At 43.4% G+C, this 19,636-nt stretch overlaps 1 long non-coding RNA gene across 1 annotated transcript; it reads right to left on the bottom strand.

The window, feature by feature from the left end:
• Nucleotides 1-3,367: 3,367 nt before the first annotated feature.
• LOC143324213 (uncharacterized) lies at nt 3,368-19,636 on the bottom strand. The gene is made up of 2 exons (XR_013077446.1): nt 19,544-19,636; nt 3,368-4,107 (listed from the first exon to the last, which is right to left on the bottom strand). It is a non-coding gene; the product is annotated as an uncharacterized LOC143324213 (long non-coding RNA).

Here is a 19,636-nt window from a genome sequence, read left to right as displayed (position 1 = left end):
TCATCTCTTTCTATCTTAAGATGCATTTCCTCCAATCCCGTACTCACAGTCCATGAAAAGTCAGCTGGCACGAGAAGAGGACCATTTTTAGATCAACGTGATTCATTTCCATCACTGAGACTGCGCCAAAGGAGCCAAAATGTGCAGTCTTGTAGATGCAGAATGGGAGGATTACATGCATCACCTTCCTGCACTACTGACTCATATGTTTAAACCAATTGTGTCCTGCAGCTTATCCATATTATTTGGTACGGGGTGCAGCGGTGTCCTGAATGAGCCAGGCCTGGTGCAGATTAGCCTCTGGTACTGCAGATGAAGGTGAGGCCTGACTAGCTACCCACCATGACTCTGCAGTCTGTTCCCTGCCTGTACTCTGACCACATAGGTACATGGGGATTCTAGGAAGTAGTTAAAGTGTAAGAGCTTTATTGCTGACATAATGCAATTTGCAGCTAAAGGCCTTACACACCAAGATCAGCTCACACTCCTCTCACCAATGGTAACTTTCACTCTGTGTGTCACCGACAGTTAAAGATGGCGTCTACGAGCGCATTTTTTTTTTTTTTATTAAGGTTTTCTTTCTAATTTTAGTTGAGCTGCAGAACTGACTTCGCAATGTACATTAAGGCGCCCACTTTATAAACATTTGGATCAATAAATATGATCTGGGAGTCGAGCAGGAGTAGTAACTCTCTCTGATGGCTCTGTGTGTATTGATTGAAGGAGGGCTACATCGCTATGGTGGGAATGCACGCTCAGTCAATGGAGTACTCAAATGTTAAGATCGACAGAGGAGGCATAAAGATTCAATAAGTTGGTTCCAAGTGTTTTTGAGGATCAAACAGAGTTGAATGGAGCAAGTTCCCATGCTTCGCTGTGCTGCTCTCCTGCAAACTAGCAGTGATCTGTGTAGTTCCAGCATTATGGGATTAACAGACTACGTGAATCGGCAGCCAGGTAATGAGTGAGGGAGAAGGCAGAGAATAAACCTCTCATGCCTTCAGTGCTGCTAAGCTGGCTAAAAATAGAGGCAGAGGAGAAGGATTGAGAGAATCGGGGTGGACAGAAAAGATGGGGGGGATGGAGGAAATGACTGATTTGACTCGCAGCAAAGTAGGTGAGGAGGGATTAACCAGGTGACCTTGACTGTCAGTGGAACAAATGTGCGGCAGCACATGTTAAAGGCGCTCAAAGAAACATGCATCATGTACCCACATTGATCCAGAGTGCTCTTTGAGTCACCAGCAACCTGACCTGATGGACAAACTCTGCCCAGGCTCGTCATGTGTATGACAGTGATGAGCATGTTCGGCTGTATGCTGTTGGCTTGGTTGGTGAGTACACCGAGATGCACACACATTTCTAAATGCGGGCCTGTTTTAGCCTGACAAGGCTGAGGACACCTTGAATGACCTTGAATGTCTATTTAAAGAGCTTGAAAGAATTACAGATTAAAGCAAACTGTTAAGATTAAACAGCAATTTGACAAAGTTGAATCACTTCCTCTCCAAAGAGAATAAATAGAACTTGGTTCAGTGCTGCGGCGCTCTTTAAGTGTAGAGCTGAACCCTCAGACTATAAGAGGATGAAATTAACACGTGACAGGACCCCCATGGTGACAGCATGTGTGTCTATAGTCTCCAATGTGCTGATTAAAAAAATAGAGTTGTAGTTGTTTAAGTAGATTATAATTTAAGCATCCATGATTGTAGCCCTGTTTTCCACTGGCTGTCCAGATAGCACCCCAAAAAGCTCCTCACCTGCTCTCAGCTTCCTTTCTCTCCATCCCCCTCTCTTATTTTTTCATCGCTTCATCATCTCTCAACGGGGCTAATTCTGTAAACACCAGGCCAGAAGGACACACTGTGTGAGAGGAGAGCAAGAGGACGAGGGAGGCACGAACACTCGCACCATGGTGAGTGACACTGTCACACGCCCTCGCAACGGGGAAGGCATGCGAGTCTGGAGAGAGAAACTGATAGAGCAGGGGGAGTAGATAAGGGGCGCAGGCGATGAAGGAGGAAGAGAGAGAGAGAGAGAGAGAGAGAGAGAGAGAGAGAGAGGCTTTGGGGATTAAAGAGGAGATGATGGTGGAGGGCAGACAAGGCCGACGGACAGCTGGGAGAGGCCTGGCTCGGCTCAGTTTGGTTCAGATTTGTATGTTACTTGTTTCCCAGTGTTCTCACTTTGAAAACCTACACGCTGGGTCATTAAAATGCACCAGTTAAAGGCAAAGATATTAAAAAAGAAATGTGGGAAAACTTTGGGGAAAAAACAATCTCAGGAATGTTTTAACCCAAACGTGAAAAGTGCAAATGAACACATTTAAATGAGTTCAGTAAGGCTGTAAATACTTTAAGTGTTGCAATGTGAAGAGAGCAAACTATCTGATTGGAGCATGTTGCTGCTCCACACACACACGCTTTGTATCATGATAACAGCCGTATTAATGTGAAAACTTGACATGATTGTAGTCTTATAACAGTATTTGTTAAGTTGTCTGCAGAACTGTGTGCAACAGCAAAATCTGATATCTAAACAAAACAGTATGACTGAAACAAACGACCAGGACGAACAGAGTCATCCTGGGGACAGACTGATGTGATAATGGTCCTGCAGTGATATTCAATATTACAGCACTTTGCTCTCTACATGCCTAAGGCAGGACCAGCACGGACAAACAGTGAATGCAACTATTTCCCTACATGAGGCGATGATGTAACTGAAAAGTTTATGTGGTGTATGATTAGAAAATGATCTGCTTTGTTTTTAAGGGTGATGACAGTATATATTTACAAGATGACTGCAGAATAATGCTCACAGCAGCACAGATGAGTTAGTAAAAAGGTAAATACTGGAAATACATTTTATAAAATATAATAATTTAAGTTTCTGAAAATCTGCAAATGGACAGTGAGTCAATATAAACGTTGCCAAACAGCACCACTGTGGCCACAAATGGTAGCTACAGAATAATGCTAAATGCTAAAACATTATGTAACACAAGTCGACACCAGGCAGTGAGTGAGTGACCTGATGCAGTAATGTCAGCTATCTAAAGTTTGCTAACAGTAGCCACCATGCTCACGGTCATACCAGGCCAAGTTAGGCTGTAGCAGGCTGTACTGAACTGAGCAAGAGTGGGCTTTATTGTTTATGAATTCACCTTTAATGTGCAAGAGGAGAAATGTGTCGTTTCTTTAAACTACAGAAAATAAAATTCTGAAGTTAAAACACCTTTGGAGAATATAATGAGTGTAACATCACACATTTAATCCAGGTATCAATGCTGAGAGACAATCATACATTACAAATAGTAAGTAAAAGACAAACAGGCCACAGTGCTGCGTTTGTAGGTGAGTGGTGAGTGTGTCTGCATGGGCGCAACCCTGTGTGTGTTTTTGTGTGTGTGTGTGTGTGTGTGACATTTGCAGCTTGTTTCCCTGGGGCAGGCGTGATGCCAGTTGGTTTAAAATGATGGTTAATATTTAATGCTGTCAGCTCAGGTTGCATCATTCTTCTGCACCTGCTGAGTGACTCCCTTTAACTGTCTCCACGTTTTCTCATTTAAAGGGATGGGATGTCCAACATGCCCTTTAAATGTCTTGCTTGCTTAAATCTCTCACAGCTAACCCACAAATTATGTTATCTGCAATCGTAGCGACCAGGTATTATCGGCGGGGGGGCTGTTGGCTTGTGTGCAGCGTCCTTCCTGTGTTAAAAGGTAGAAGTGTGAGAGGATGGTGTGACACAGAGAGAGACAGACGGTGACATTACACAGTCCTCCACTCACTCCTCTGCTGATCTCTAATGTCCTACACCTGCAGTACTTCCTCCTTTCTCCCCACACTCTTTTCATTTCCTCTTTATTTTTTATTTTTGTGCTTGTGTTAACAGAAACAATGGTCATTTTCACCCAGCCCAGCAACATGAGAGTCCTCTTAATCCATTCACGTTGTGCTGAGTCTCAGCTCTCGTCCACTCAAACAGGGGTGTGTCTTCTCTCTCCTCCAATCACAGCCATTGGGCCTACACTGCAGATGCAGGCAGAGGGATGGTGTGCACAGATGTGGACGGTCTTGTTACACTGTTAAGCAGGTGCTCCACCTGGACGGGATGTGTCGAGAGATAGAGAGGAGACGGGGGTTTATGAGCTGCAGTCATCATGAAGTACAATCATTTTCGACATGCGAATGCGTTACAGCAGAGGAGAAATATGCTTCAATCAGCAGGATAAGGTGGCAAATGATGGGGTCATAAAACCACCCTTTAGGTTTAAATACACTTGGTGGTAATTCACCCTGGTATGATGAGGATCAGTCATACGCAATAAAACCGACACACACGTTTTAATTACAGGTTTCTTTATAAAACACAAAGTGGGGATGCACACACTCATCCAGTCATAACTGATGGATTTATAAATGGAAACTAAATGATTTACTAATGTTTGTGCTTGAAGGTTCATTGTCGACCTTGGGAACACATACCTGTGATGGAAAATGTTAAACTCAAGGTTCACTTGAGCATGGAGATTAATTGTCTTTTGGATTGTCAGCTTGTGTAAAATCCCCCTGTCGGGTGTTTATCTGCTCTGTTGGATAATAATTTTAACGTTATCTACAGTTATAGATGTGAGTAATCCAGGGGTGCAGTGGTAGCCTAATGGTAACAGTGCATAACACCTGCAACATATACAACAATGCCAAAAAGATGATCTAAAATAAATAAATGAATGTTTGTAATCCATTAATAAAAGTCCATGGATTCCTCTCTCTCCAATAAGCCCTCATGTTTGCAGTTAAACATGCTAAAGCATTAATAAAAAGTCTCCAGATAAAAGATGTTAATAAACCAGAGGACCAGAGGCAATGCAGCTGCTTTCCAGAAGGCAGGAAGCCAAACTGTCCAATGTGGAAGTTTCCATGATGAACTTAAAGAACTAATTTAAAAAGACAAAATGTGTTTCATGCTGGAGGACAGTATAAACAAGCCAGAGGGATTTTTCACAACCTGACAACTCATTGTTTTTAATAATGCTTATAATTCAGCTCTAACACATCGATAAATTATGCATTAACCATCAACAAAGCCACTGGTTAATGCTTTAAAGCCTCCACAGTCCTGTATTAGAAGGTGGTAGCTGGAGATTATTAGTAGTGACAACTTTGCCTAAAGTTGAATGAACCGAACTGCGTGTTCAGTTTCTTTTTTACTTCCTCCCTTGTGCTTGTTGGCCAGTTTCCATACAAACAACAGTAATGGGTTATTGAATTAAAGATGCTTGGTTACCATGTGCTGCCAGAAGACTTTCAATGCTTGGCACATATTCTCCGAGTTTGTGGATCTTTACTGGAGTGATAAACACCCATTCTTCCAAAAGATATTCCCTCATTAGGTGTTTTGATGCTGGTGGGGAGAGCACTGTCTAACTAACGCTGTGATCCAATATCTCCCACAGGCCCTCAGTTTGGCTGAGATCTGGTGACTGTGAAAGCTAGAGCGCACAATAAGATCTAAGTCATTTTCATACTGGTGAAACCATTCATGACTCCTCGTTCTCTGTATGGAAGCGTCTGTATTCATGATGTTTCTGCACTCACCCGTCTGCACCCACAGTATGTAAACAAATAATCCAAAGACCAGAATTGTTCAAACAAAATGACAGAAAATGGAGCATTTGTTTAATCAGGACTACCTACAGTACAATAGCACTCTGCTAACAGAGACAGGCGGACTCAATCAGCCTGGGTTAGTCTGGGCTTGATTATGTGTGTTTGTGACTGAGTGAGCAAATGAGCAAAACCAGTCAAGGCCAGCACACCACCACAGTGCCAGATGTTTCAATCCCCAGTGATGACACAACATTTGAACGACTGAGTGCCTCTTGGGTACTCATCCAAACTCCCTCCTCTTCATCATCCCTTATTTCATCCAATCTGAAATCGCATGTCTGGGCACACGTGCAACCTTCCTGTCTCGCATACACACTCTGACACGAACACACCAATGCACTCAAACGTCTTGAATCACGCTGTGTTTTCACACAGTGATGAATGGCCTGACGGCTCATTCAGCCAGAGTAAACCAACCTTGATTTAGTAGCACGGCTTGTTAGCATGTGTTAGCTAACATGGCATATTCTAATGAATGGTGACTTATTTGTGGGTTAGAGCTACTCAAGTTAATGAGGTGTTTGTAGTGTGTGTGTGTGTGTGTGTGTGCATGTGTGTGTACCCTTGCCTACTAACCTGCCAGGGTGTGTCCAGATGTTCATTTCAATTTGATCAAGCCTGCAGGCGCACTCACAGATACTCAGGGAAACAGCATGCCATTGTTTGAACTATCAATAAAAACCTACAAGCAAAGTCAGCAGATGTCACAAGGACACAAAGACATCCGTCCCAATTATATTCATGTCTGTTCCTCCGTGCTATTGTCAAGCGGATTGAGTTTAACCTCTTAAAATCAGTTGTCCACTGCAGGTCAACAGGACGCAATATGGCAGGACTTAATCCTGATTGACCTCAGCCACTGCCAGCATCCCCGGACTGAATAATGTGGCTAATACATTAGCATTAGTTAAACAGCTGGGCACAGCTAACAAGTAGTGCTGCATTGTGGGTATTCTGGCTGAAATAAGCTCAGTATAGGCTATATGTATAGATCTTAACTTGAACATGCAGTATCATCTGATGCTTCTGATGTGATTTTTAAGAAAAACAACAAAAAATCCTGTTTAAAGGTCCAGTTTCTCATTTTATTTCTCAGATCTTTCAATTGTGGTCTTTATCAGTGATGAACTTACTATGGCAGTAGCTCGTGCTGTCATTTGTTCACAGATGTCAACTGATAACAACAGAGCTCTGAGCAAACTTTGTTCCTATATATAGCAAATATAATGCTTTTTTCACACTTTGCTAGTTTGTTTTATGTGTTTATTTATATTTCAGCATGTAAAATACAGTCAAAACAAACCAAAAAATGCAAAGATATGCACTTAGCTCTTGTTCAGAGCTGCTATTTTCTAGATCGGTTCACCTGTAAAGTTTTTTTTTCCACTTTGTTTAGCCTATAAAATGTCAGAAAATGGTGAGAAAAGCAGATGTTCAGTGCTTATGTCAAACACAATGACAGCAAAGCAACTGATGTTTCAGCACTACTTTTGTTCAACTCAGACACAGAAAAGATGAGTTTTACCAACAGGTTTGTTTGTAGCTGAGCCCAGCTGTCCTCTGTCTGTCTCTCACCTTGCTCTTCTGAGGATGTGAATGACCTGTGATTTACTGTTAGAACATGTCTGTAGCAGTTTAAATGGAAATGTGACAATCCCTCAGGCTTTGCCAAGGATAAGTTGTGCGTGTACGTGTGTGCGTGCAGTTGTGTTGCTAGCTGCATGTTCCCCATGTGTTGGCATGCATAACCTTGGGAGTTATCCTTCCTCTAAGCATCATGGGATGGCTCAGAGGACAGGGAATTAGCCAATCAGCCGTTAGGGTCACCCCAGTCAAATGTCCCTGGAGACTTGCTGCCTCCCATCCCCCTCCTTTCATCTCACTCCTCATCACATTACTCATCTGTTCACACATGCTGCACACACGCACACACTTCCACTCAAGATGTCCGATGTGAAAATGCATATGTAAGAAGCAAATATCTAGGGCAAAAATAGTCGAGTGTAACTGACGTGTCACAGCTAAAATTAGACTCACCATTGAGTTCGCTCGCAAGGGAGGAAGAGGGAAAGAAGGAGAGAGGGGAGGAGAGGAAGCTTAGCATAGGAGAGGGGTGAGGACGGAGGGAACTAATGGAAGTCTGTAGAGGACACAAGATGGGGTGACACACACCAGAGGAAAGTGCAAACTGCAACATAAGCTATTTTCCCCAATTAGCACTTGTGCAGCATTTCTGCCCCATTTCCACTGATCCTCCTTCCCCTTCACTCACTCATTACTCATTCACTCATTAAAAATAGAAGTAACAATAATATTTGTTGCCTGCATCATTTAACTCAAAAGAAAATGTCAAAATACGACAATTTATGTCACAATTTATGTAAATATAGAATAAAAATAAGAAATTTCAAATTATTAAGAACCTATATCATGAATAAATGCCCTCCTAAACAAATAGTTTTGATGCCTGGACCAATGAAAGATAATTATGCTAAGCTAAGCTAACTAAGCTAGACTAACACCCATGAGAGTGGTGTCACTTTTCTCATCTACAGGTTTGTAGCCAGTAAAGTTAGTAATGAAACCACTCTGTCACTGGTATCCAAGCGGTAGGCTGGAGGCTCCTGGCAGGAATCCAGAGGTTTAGTATCTTGCAGTCACCCGGCCTTGAGGTGACGAATGAACCAGCGTCTCTGCATCAGGGAGAGATGAAATGGGACGTGCTTTGCAATGTTCTTGAGATGATAAAAGGGGGCTGTACAGAAATCTTTGATGCACATTGCATGCATTATTACCTTTCCTTCTTCCCATTCCTCTTTCCATTAGCAGGTGGAGTTCAGGTGAGTTTAATTTTGGCTCTGACTGTTACCTACTAGTATCTGTGTGTGCAGCATGTGTGACAGATGAGTAATATGATGAGGAGTGAAGGGTGGGTGGGTGGGGGGGGGTTGTTGCCAGGGCAACCTCCTCCACTTTCCAGGGTCACCTGACGGGGGTGACCCTGACAGCCGGCGTTCCCTTTACTATCCTCCTGCACCTTCCGAATGACGAGTGCTTTAGTCACGGTCGGTGTCATATGTACAGTACGAGTCGTCCACATAACATGGCTCTCACAGACCATCAGCTTACATTTAGCCCACAGTTTGTAACTGTACGTGTGAGTGTACACAGAGGGGAAAAAGCAGCGGCCAGTGGAGAGCCAATTACCCAGTCACTTACACACACTCACACACTCCACACTCCCACTGAGGGAACAATGTCTGTGAGAGTCTTACAGTAACGAGCACACAGCAGCCTCTTTCTGTCAGAACAGAGCTCAGGATAAGGGCATGAATACACATGCAGTGGACAAGCCTCGGAGACCGAAGACACGGAAACACACAAGGACACACACACACACACACACACACACACACACAAAGCTACTTATGCATACACTGCTGACACAGACTTAAATGAACTACCACAGTAAGCGAGCAGAGTAGAGGCATATTTCTTTTTCTGCAATCTTTAAATTGTGTGTGTGTGCGTCTGTGTGTGTGTCTGTGTGTGTGTGTCTGTGTTTTTAAGTGTGCTTGAGTGTTCTGCTAGAGAGGAACTGTGAGACAGGGTGGGGTCCAATGTCTGAGGTGACTGGGTGCATCAATAATGAAAACATTGCTGAGGTTGCTTCGCTAGCATAGCGTCGGGCTAGCACTCCATCACACTGACTCATTGGGCACAGCAGCAAGCCCCCAGTCACACATGCACACACACACGCACGCACACAGACACACACACGCACACTACTAGTCCCACGGCTAGAGAGCACACACTGATGCACACGGTGCATGCATAAATACGCTGACGCACACAGGCACCAACATGTTAACACACACTGGGGTCTGAGTGTCTTTGGAGGCATCCATCACTTACATACTCAAAGGCAGACACACAAACACATGCAAACACGCACAAGCATACCCTCACTCTGTCATCTGGAACAGAATGGGGCCACACACATGGCAACACATCTGGAGGGGCCACAGCAGTGCTGTGCCTGCTGCTGACACCACATACTGTGTGTAGAAGGCCTGGAAACCTTACTTGGCACTCAAGTGAGCACATCTTTAGGCTATTGTTGATGTTACAATTAAGCACTGAATCAAAGAAGCACAATCACTCCTGTATTCTCCCGTATGCCACTCTCCTGTCTGCACGGTAAATAGGAAGCTAGAAGATGTCAGCTTAGCTTAGCATAAAGAGCCTGGCTCTCTCCAAAACTGGGGGTTAACATTTGTGCAGAACTATCTCTGCTACTGGCCAAGGAGAAGTCACCTGGCAGGTTTTCACACACAAGGAATTTGCCTCAGGACGTTGGTGCGTAGCATAATAAATGTAGAAAGAAAGAGAAAAAACAAAACAGTTACCACAAAGATCAGGAATCCGGTGTGTGAGAATGTTCACAGTATAAAGACTTTACATTAATATAATGTGTAGTTCTCATGGGGCAGGATAAGACTGATACATAAACCATGAAAAACCACAGCTTGTCCTTTTTAGAATTTGTTTTTTGTGCACAAACAAGATATCATGTGTTAGTAAGTCAGTTCTAGGAGGATCTTTTTACCTTTGGACTGAGTCTCTATGCCCCTGTTTGACTTTATGCCGAGCTAGGTTAGCTGTCTCCTGGCTGTAACATACTTACCGCACAGACACGAGAGAGGTATCAATCTTCTCGTCAAACTCTCAACAAGACAGTGAATAAGAATATTTAAGTTTAACTGTTTTTTAAAGGAGTCTCCTATTTTCCTCGCAAAAGAGTCTCAAGAAATCTGAGACTCTATTCTCAGCTCTGAGCCCTATTCTTCTTCCTCCCTTTCATCCCTTTCAGAGAAATTCTTATGCAAGAGAGAGAGTGTGGCATGCTGTCAATTTAATCTGGCCGGGGTGACGTCTGCATGTCTGTTACAGAGGGAGAGAGAAAGAGACAGAGAGAGGCAGAACTACGCAGCTGAACTTTTAATCTTCTTAGTGTCCTCAACTATCTGTCTCTGACTCTTCAGTCTGCATCTAATTACCTGTCTATTTACTGTATCCACCTGTCTGTTTTATGTAGTAGTAAATTTATTTTTGTGCTAGAGATGAGTTCATTTTTCATATTTCTTGCTATAAATTTTCTCTCCCAGCTTCATCTGCACTCTATATCAACCCACCTTCTCCTCTCCTTTATCTGCCCCTTCTGTGTCTGTTCCCTCTCTACCCTCTCCATCCATGGGCCCCCTGCAAGGTCGTTCCCAAGGACGGCCTGCTCCCAGCATCCCTTGCCTGATTGGCTGATATGTATTAAAGGGCCAGTAGCCCCGGCGAGCACATGGCTCGACTCCATCTAGGCTACCACACTGTCATCATTCCCACCGCTCCTGAGGCTGCTCACTGTACTCGCTACGCACACATATAGCAGCTCACATGTACATGCAGCAGGGAATCCATAGACACACACAGCTAACACAAGATGCTGACAAAATATCTGCCACACATTGATAAAATATCCTGTCTCTTAAATCAGGTTGGGGCAGTTTGCTGCGCTCTGCATGACAGGTCACTTATCAGAGTGACAAAGGATGCTTGCCCGCAAGTAAGCCGATGCACACGGGCTCTGAAAAAACACTTGACCCATGCTTACAGACGGCCAGCACCGTCTGAACCAAGCAAACCTTTTCCTTAACGGTAAGTGAGCGTGACACACTACAAGCTCAGCAGACCTGAAAAACACAAAGCAAACGGCTTCAAAGCAGCTGGAGCAGTTAGACAGTCAGCAAAATGGCAACCACAGCGAACACTTTCGCCTTCGTCTGGAACGGAAAGAGGATTTAAGGGTCGCAGTAACAAGAGTACGATTCTGAAAGAATTCCTCCGTACTGAGTGCACCGCTTAAGTCCATCAGTGCCCATCTCAGGTGCAAAGCTCATCTGATAATCTGCTGAATAATCATAATAGCCAAAAGCCATTTTCCCTCATCCTAGTGACCTCATTTATAAAGCAATTTGACATTTGGGCATTAGATACAAATGACAGGGCTCGGTTAAGTACTTCAGTTTTTTTTTTTTATCTCATTATGAACGATATTTTCACAGAGAACAACTTAAAATTAAAGTCTTTAATTCATGCTACTGTGTCACTTTACAGATGAGGTTAATCTGATGTTCTAGTTTGACATTTTAGGGGATACGCTCACTCACATTCTTGCAGAAAGTTAGTTGATAAGATTGATATCGCTGTCACGTCTGTAGTGAAAATATGAAGCTACAGCCAGTTAGCATGATCTAGTGTCAAGAAATGGGGTCCAAAGTTAAAACAAGTCTGACTGCCAACACCTCTAAAGCTCATTAATTAACACTTCCTGGAGTCGTCCACTTCCAGGAATTTAATCTGGCCAGCACTACTGCCCCACATAACCTCCATAATACCACAAATCATTGTTAGAGTTTGCTTTTTTCTATGGAATAAACACACGAGAACAGGTTAATTCGTGAGGTGCTGGTAGGCAGATTCTGTTACCTTTGGACAGGTCCTCTGTTTGTATGAGCTAAGCTGAACATGAAGCCGAGAGAGCCAACAGGCGTATTTCAAACGATAATGTCAAACGAGTAATGAAAAGCCCTGCACACCTTTGGGCTCCCACACAGGTGTCTCCATTTGTGCTGCTTAATTTGACCTCTTCTCAGGACTGTGTGGGCATGTACAAACTGTATTTGACTGACATCTTCCTCATTCTCTTGCCAGTTGTGTTCCACTCTTTAGGGCATGTTGATCACACCTTTATCATTGTATTAATGCAGATTACAGTTTGGTGACATCATGTAATACCTGCCTGGCACACGATCTCATCAGCCATGGTAGCTGAAAGCAGAGAGTGAAAAAATATTTAAACACATACTACATTAGGTGAAATTCTGGCGACTTAAATAATGAATAACTAATATTTTACTAAAGAACCTTGAGGATTTGCTCTGATGCTCATTGGCTGAAAACAGCCTCATTGGTACTTTATTTCTGAAATCATCTGTAACTATTGTAAAGATAACCTTCAAGATCAAAGAAATTACCTGCTTACAAGGTACAAATGGTTTTATATAAACTTTATTTAATGAGGTGGTCTCGCTGAGGTTGAAATCTCTTTCTGACCTCAGAGCAAGAAACATTCACACAACCACAAACAAAACGCACAAACTGGGCCAGACAACCACAGTAGGCGAAGGAGTAGTTAAAAACCATTACGAGAGTCATAAAAAACATCAGATAATAAAGCCAGAAGAGATTAACGAGTCTATCTTGAGGGCAGTTTGCTGTTCATTCAATTTATTTGCTGTTTACTGCACAATAATTACAGCATTTAAAGGAGAAAAGAGACGTGAGGCCGTTTGGCAGCTTTAACAGCAGAGCCTTCGCAGCAAATATCATGAGATTATCATTTCTTCAGTCAGTGAGGAAGTCAGTCCAACTTTGTGATGCAGAGAGCAGTGATGAGAGTGAAGTTTACCATAAGTGATAAAACCTAACGTCCTGTGATGAACAGGGTTTACAGCAGCCCCACGCACACAGGTCCACAGTTTTACCATTAAGAGAAGACGGACAGCCTTTAATTCTGTACAGAAAGCCGAGATTGTCAAATATTGAACATGAATGTTGAACAACTGCTGTCAAGTAATATTCCTGAAGTGTCTGTATGAGTGAAATAGAGTGATACTGGTACCATTTAAAGTTTTAATGGCAGAATACCAACATTTTAGCACTCATGGCATTTTAATGGAAGTTTAAGTGGGCTTTAAGTGCACACGGGGAATAAATACCTACTAAAAGGCAGTTACATAAAATGGAAAACAGGTTTGCCTTCTAATGGCCTTGCTGACTGAGACTCTTCATTAAATGCTCTTTAGTTTCACTCATACGTCTTTCAATCATTACTCCGTGTGCATAAAAAGATGTTGTATTGAAACCACTGACTTGAGTACAAGAAATTAGCAGCTGCTGATCTTTTCGGGGGAAACATATTAGGAAAACCACCTGAGAGCAATGAATATTTCAACAGTCAAACCCAGTCGCAGTGTATCAGAAACCAGTTTGGAAAGAGTGCAGATCAGCCGCGACTCCACATTCAAAGCACGGTGTTCCCGATTCTTTGTTTGCTGTTTGCAGAGATTACTCATAGAAGGCATGTAAGTGGTGTTATGCAGCTACGATGTAGGTGGGGTAGTAAAAAAAAAAAAAAAAAAGAAAACATGGTGTTAAAGGTAGAGCGGAGCGGGTTTTGCTGCAGTGGCGGTGGTGCTGGAAGGACAGCTACCAGAGGAGGAGGAGGGGTCAGGGAGGACAGATGGAGGAGGGGAAACGCTTCAGAACCAGGTGTACAGATGGAATGAGAGAGAGGAATTACTGACAACAGTGGCAGGCCGTAGTCGTGTGTGCGTTTGGATTTACTATCACACGAATTAACAAATATCTCTGATAGGTTGTGTTTGAATCTCCATCTGGTTCGTGTTTTGTGAGACTTTACTTCTTGACGTCCATCAGCTCCTCTGGAACAAATCTTTACCCTTCCTCTCCGTCCTTTATGTCTTTCCTCAATTTTAATTTTCTCAAATGCAATTCATGGCCGACATTTTGTCATGTCACAGCAGGACGAACTCAGGCGTGATTAATAACACCATGAAAGGCTGCACTGGGTGTCCCAGGTCCTGTGCTGTTTCATTAGACTTTTGTGCATTTAATTTCCTGACGTTAAGGTCTAAATGCTGTTTCAAAGTCATCTCTGTCCTGCCAGGATTTCAGTTCTGGTGGAAAAATAGCACATCTTTAAAGTTCCTACGCACTCATGGTACACGTACAGATGATTTGGACAGATGTCCTCCCAGCACTGTGTGGGCATGTACAAACATCTCCGTCGTTGCACCTCTGACATTATAACTCCCAGCCTGAGCAGAGGCCTAATCAACTCGAATAAGTGGGGGTGTAGAGGGCCATGTCAAAGCTGAACATACTCTCACCGTGCGTGTGTTTTGAATTGTGTCAGTGTCTGTTGAATATGTGACACAGTAGAAGTTTCAAAAAACTGCAGTTCCTTGAACAGCCATTTGAGACTAGCTCCAAAAAGCAAGTCAATCCCCATAGACCTCCATATTAAACTGCCCAGCTTGTTTACAGCCTAGTAGGAAAAGGTTTGGGTCTCTTATGCTAATTTCTCCATTTCGTGATAACTGGGGGTGATTTTCTTTATATAACTCACTACTTTAAATCATACTGAGGCTTATAGTTATACATAGTTATGGGCATGGCTGCTAGGTTTCAGCAGCCAGGCTTCATTCAGCCTCCTCCCCTCTGCCCATTTTTTGGATCAGCTGTGAGTTTGGTGGAGTCACTCAGCTTCACAACGGCTCTTTAGAAACCTATAGATGACGTCATGGAGACTACTTCCGTGTTTTACACTGTCTATGAGTGTTGACAGAGCAGGTTACATGAGGTTTATAATTCAGAGTAAGGCATGTTAGTATACTCTACTACATGATACCATCACCTGTCACCAATGAACCTGATTACCTGTGGAATGATCCAAACAGGTGTTTTTGGATCATTCCACATCTTTCCCAGTCTTTAGTCGCTCCTGTCTCCACTTGTTTGAAGCGTGTTGCTGCATCAAATTCAGAATATTTACAGAAATCAACAAAGTTGATCAGTAAAGCATTACACGTGTTGTCTTTGTCCTGTTTCAGCCGAGCATGTCAAACAGGATTGATAGAAAATGATCACATTGTGTTTTAGATGTGTGTTCAGCATCCCAGCTTTTTATGGTAAATCTAAATCAAAAAGAGGAGCTGTGACGCATGTCTGACATATTTTGTTGCTTTCACAGATTTGTCTCTCTGTGTATTAACAGAACTGATAAATATACTGTAAATCCTTTTTTCTTGGTTCTTTCCAGTCACCGATTATCTGTCCACATTTTCACTCCTTCTGCTCATGTAAATGGATTTTGAGCTCAGACAAACCTACATTCCAGTGTATTGACAGATTCCTGTTTTCCCTCCTGTTTATTGCGTTCCTTATCAAGTTTCTGACTACAGACTCTGCCCTGCCCTCCATCTCCCCTCCTTTGCCCTTTATCACACATCTACCCCTCCATGATAACCGGACCTTCATTGACAGTCCTGTGTCATTCTTTCCACACTAAATCCTGGAGGAATTTTCCACCACCCACCTGGCTCTTTCCTCCTTCATCTCTGTCTTATTTATTGTCCCCTTCATCTTTTTTCTTCCCTTCCCCCACTCTCACGCCTCATTTCTATCCTCCATAACCCCATCTGCCTGTCCATCATCCATCCCCTGGCATCCCAGCCCTCCCCTCTTTTTGTTGCTGTCTCCCTGTCTCTCCCTCCTCCCCTCTTCTCTTTGTCTCTGGCTCTTTTCCTCCCTTCTCCCCGTTCTGGACACTGTGAGTGGAACACAGATTATGTCAGACATTTATAAAACCGGATTATCTAGGATCACCTTCACACACACACACACATTCACATGCAAGCACACACACAGATACGAATGACTCCGTACACTCCATTCAAACCCTAATTTTGTCTGTCCATGTATTATATAGCCAAAAGTATGTGGACACCCCTGTTTACATACTGTACACTAAGCACTGTTACTCCGGGGCTGTTTTTCATAGTTTGGTGGTCTCTAAGGTCCAAGAAAAATAAATCTGAATACTATACCATGAACTAATCCCGACTTTGTATCATAACAGTTGCAATGCCCCCACGCACAAAGCAAGGCCCCAAAAGAAATGTTTTCTTTGGGATTCGGTGCGGAAAAACATGACTTTCCGGCGCAGAGCTGTGACTTCAACAGCATCAGGCGCCTTTAGGATGAACTGGAAGGTCGACTGAAGCCAGACCTTATCACCCAACATCACGCAGCTCTTTTGAGGCTTGATGGGATCAAATCCCTGCAGGCGGGTTCCACAGTTTTGTGATAAGCCTTCCCAGAAGAGTGGAGGCTGTTGTAACAACACATCAGTAATTAGGTTTTGGAATGAGTTGGTCAATAATCACACATGAATGTAATGTATGGTTGTCCGCATACTTTTGGCCATGTAGTATGTGTATATATAGAGACACTATCATATGCTGCTCGCTCTATTTTAGTCTTGCTCACACATATTTTCCTAAACCATACACACATGGCCCCTGACACTAAAACCTCATGATACACGATATTCATCTGTGGCTCTGACTCACACCTTAAACATCATACTTTGCCAAATCACTGATTACGCATACTATCGTACATGCACAGGCCCCCTATCTCTATCTCTGAATCTGCGTCTCGGCTGAGTCCTGCATGGACGGCGACTCTTCAAAACACACAAATCAGCCTCATGTAAATTAGTGTGACACAGCAGTCTAAATGAGCAGCATCCACACAGCCGGAATCAGTTAGAATAACAATAAGTACCACCGCTCTCTCTTTGTCATCTCTCTCTCCCACTCTTTCTTCCTCCCTGCGATTCTTCCCTCACCGCACCCCCCTCACCCATCCCTCCATTTCTGACTCAGCAGAACAAGTCGGAGACAAGGTCATCTGACTGCTGTTGCTGTGGAGACCGAGAATTGGGGGATTTTTCCCTCCCCCCCTTTCTTGTACTGCAAGGCAGGGAGGTGTGGGGCGGTGTGGGGCAGGAAGGAGTGAGAAACATGAAGGTATGACAGAGGTTAAGAAAGGATACTACTGGCAGCCATTTTGGTAGAAATGAGATTGAAAAGAACTTTATTAGCAGCAGCACGGTGACAAAGTCACCCTCATGGACAGCACTGTGGGCTTCAGGATCAGATTCAATCTATTAAGCCTCACTGTACATTTCCTGTATGTATAATGTATATGTCCTGTACGTAAATACAGTATATGCACGCCTCAAGACTTCTATGAGGCAAGGATTTAATATATAAATCAATATGCATTAAAGAAAAGAGTTGACGGTGAGAGGAGTAGACATTAAGGTTGGCAAAAAACGAATAAATAGAAACATTTAATGGCATTTTTTGTTCACTGAAAGGCTCATAAATTCAATTGCCATTTCCGTTATGTTATACATCCCTTATATAGATTAATTTCACCCCAACACCCAGAACCCACATCTCCAGGTGCTGGTCCACGTAATTAAACCTGACTGTTTAATATTGTTAGAACCTTACAATGAATTTTAGTAGAAAAACACAGGAGTCTATTGATACATGCTGCATACATGTGCATATTTGTGTTACTTTTCACAGTATTAGCAGTGAAATGTGTTCGTAGTGCTAGCCTCCCGCAGGCAGGACAGAGGGTGGTAAAAGGTTAACGACCAACATTAATCTGAATTTACATGCAGCAGCCTGCTTTTCTCATGAGCTGTACAAACTGCTCTTTAGAAACCAGACCCGAGTCAAACACTAATGTAAGTAAAAGCATCATAATTTGCTTTCACATCCTGCGAGTGCTGTATGGGTGGGATGTGCCACACTGGGAACAGAATGTGTACTCGAAACTTTACCCCTCCCATCTGCTGGTTCAAGAAGATTACAAAAACATCTGATAACCACAAACATGATTACTCACTGCTACATTAAATGTGGGTTATTCGTTAGTCAATTGCAGGATTTCAGATAGCCGAAATAATAAAACCAACCGCACTATAGCAGCATGTTTGAAGACAGTTGCAGCTGACTGTCCTCTCACCCCGAGCTAACCCCGCTCTGATGCTCTGGGCTTTCATCGTGCTGCGTGGTCATCGTCTGGGCCTGCAGCAAGGAAGGCAGTGAGGCATGGCAACAATCTGCTGCAGGGACAGCAGGCGTGACTCTCAGCTTTGCCTTGCAAATCAGGCATGGCTTTACATGCATGTATGTGTGTGGCAGTGTGCATGTGCAACTCAGTGACTCTGCGCGTGTGCTCTCGCTGCTGCATCGTCCCTTCAGTGAAAAAGCACAGAGGTAAAAACGTGACCAAAGGCCTGCAATGGCAACTCGCTGCTGCATACGGGCCGGCTTCCTCTCGCTCTTGCATCTCCTCAGTCTCTCTGTCACATTCTGTCTTTGAAGCTCTTTGAAGCGTTGTTACAGAAAAATACAGAATCTGTCCATCTGTCTCTCTTTATTCACAGTCCTTGGCCTTGGTATACATCCCTGTCTGTCATTTCCATGCCTTTCTCTCTCTGGCTGTCTGGTGTTTAAAGAATGCAGTCTGATTTGTTGGACCAGTCAATTTGTTTTAGTGTGTGGATTGTTGCTGCAGCTGTTAATCCCACATGTCAGCAGTGAGTGACATGTTTTACGACTGTCTTCATAAATGTCACACAGAGACACAGCTCGAGACCCCACATTATAGTGCAGGAGCAGGCCAGGTGTGATTCTTTACCTCACTTCCACTAAGGTACAACGTGTCCGTATTTTAAGTTGCCACTGAGTGCAAGTCACATCAGCTAAAACTGCTGAGGTTGCATTGTCAAAAATGTTCACCTGCTGATGCTCTGGCAGTCAGGTTGCTGTCTGACCGTGCCCCTGATGTGCACGACTTCCCCCTATTTATTTCTATCTGCATCTCTCTCTCTCTCTCTCACGCACACACATAGATACACACACATACTATGACTGTATGGCTTTCTCCTCTGTCTGCTGCACCCAGGCCCACTACTGAAGTGACATATGGAGGTGCACAACATGCTCATGACAGGACCAAGACGACCGATGAGACATCCATGGGTGCTTACCACATGCAATAATGCACACAAATCCACTATGCTATGTTACATACATACATTATATGATGAACAAACACAACCACGACAACTAGAATCTAACCTTGTGCGTCCATTTATACCAAATTTCAGCCTAGAGACTCGCGACGCTGCTGGCTGCAAGCCTCGGAATTCTGCAGTAAAGCAGGAGGGGCAG

The sequence above is a fragment of the Chaetodon auriga genome, chromosome 8 (genome assembly GCF_051107435.1).
Source record: "Chaetodon auriga isolate fChaAug3 chromosome 8, fChaAug3.hap1, whole genome shotgun sequence".
In the NCBI taxonomy this organism is placed as follows: domain Eukaryota; kingdom Metazoa; phylum Chordata; class Actinopteri; order Chaetodontiformes; family Chaetodontidae; genus Chaetodon; species Chaetodon auriga.
This window is presented reverse-complemented; position numbering and strand designations above follow the sequence as displayed.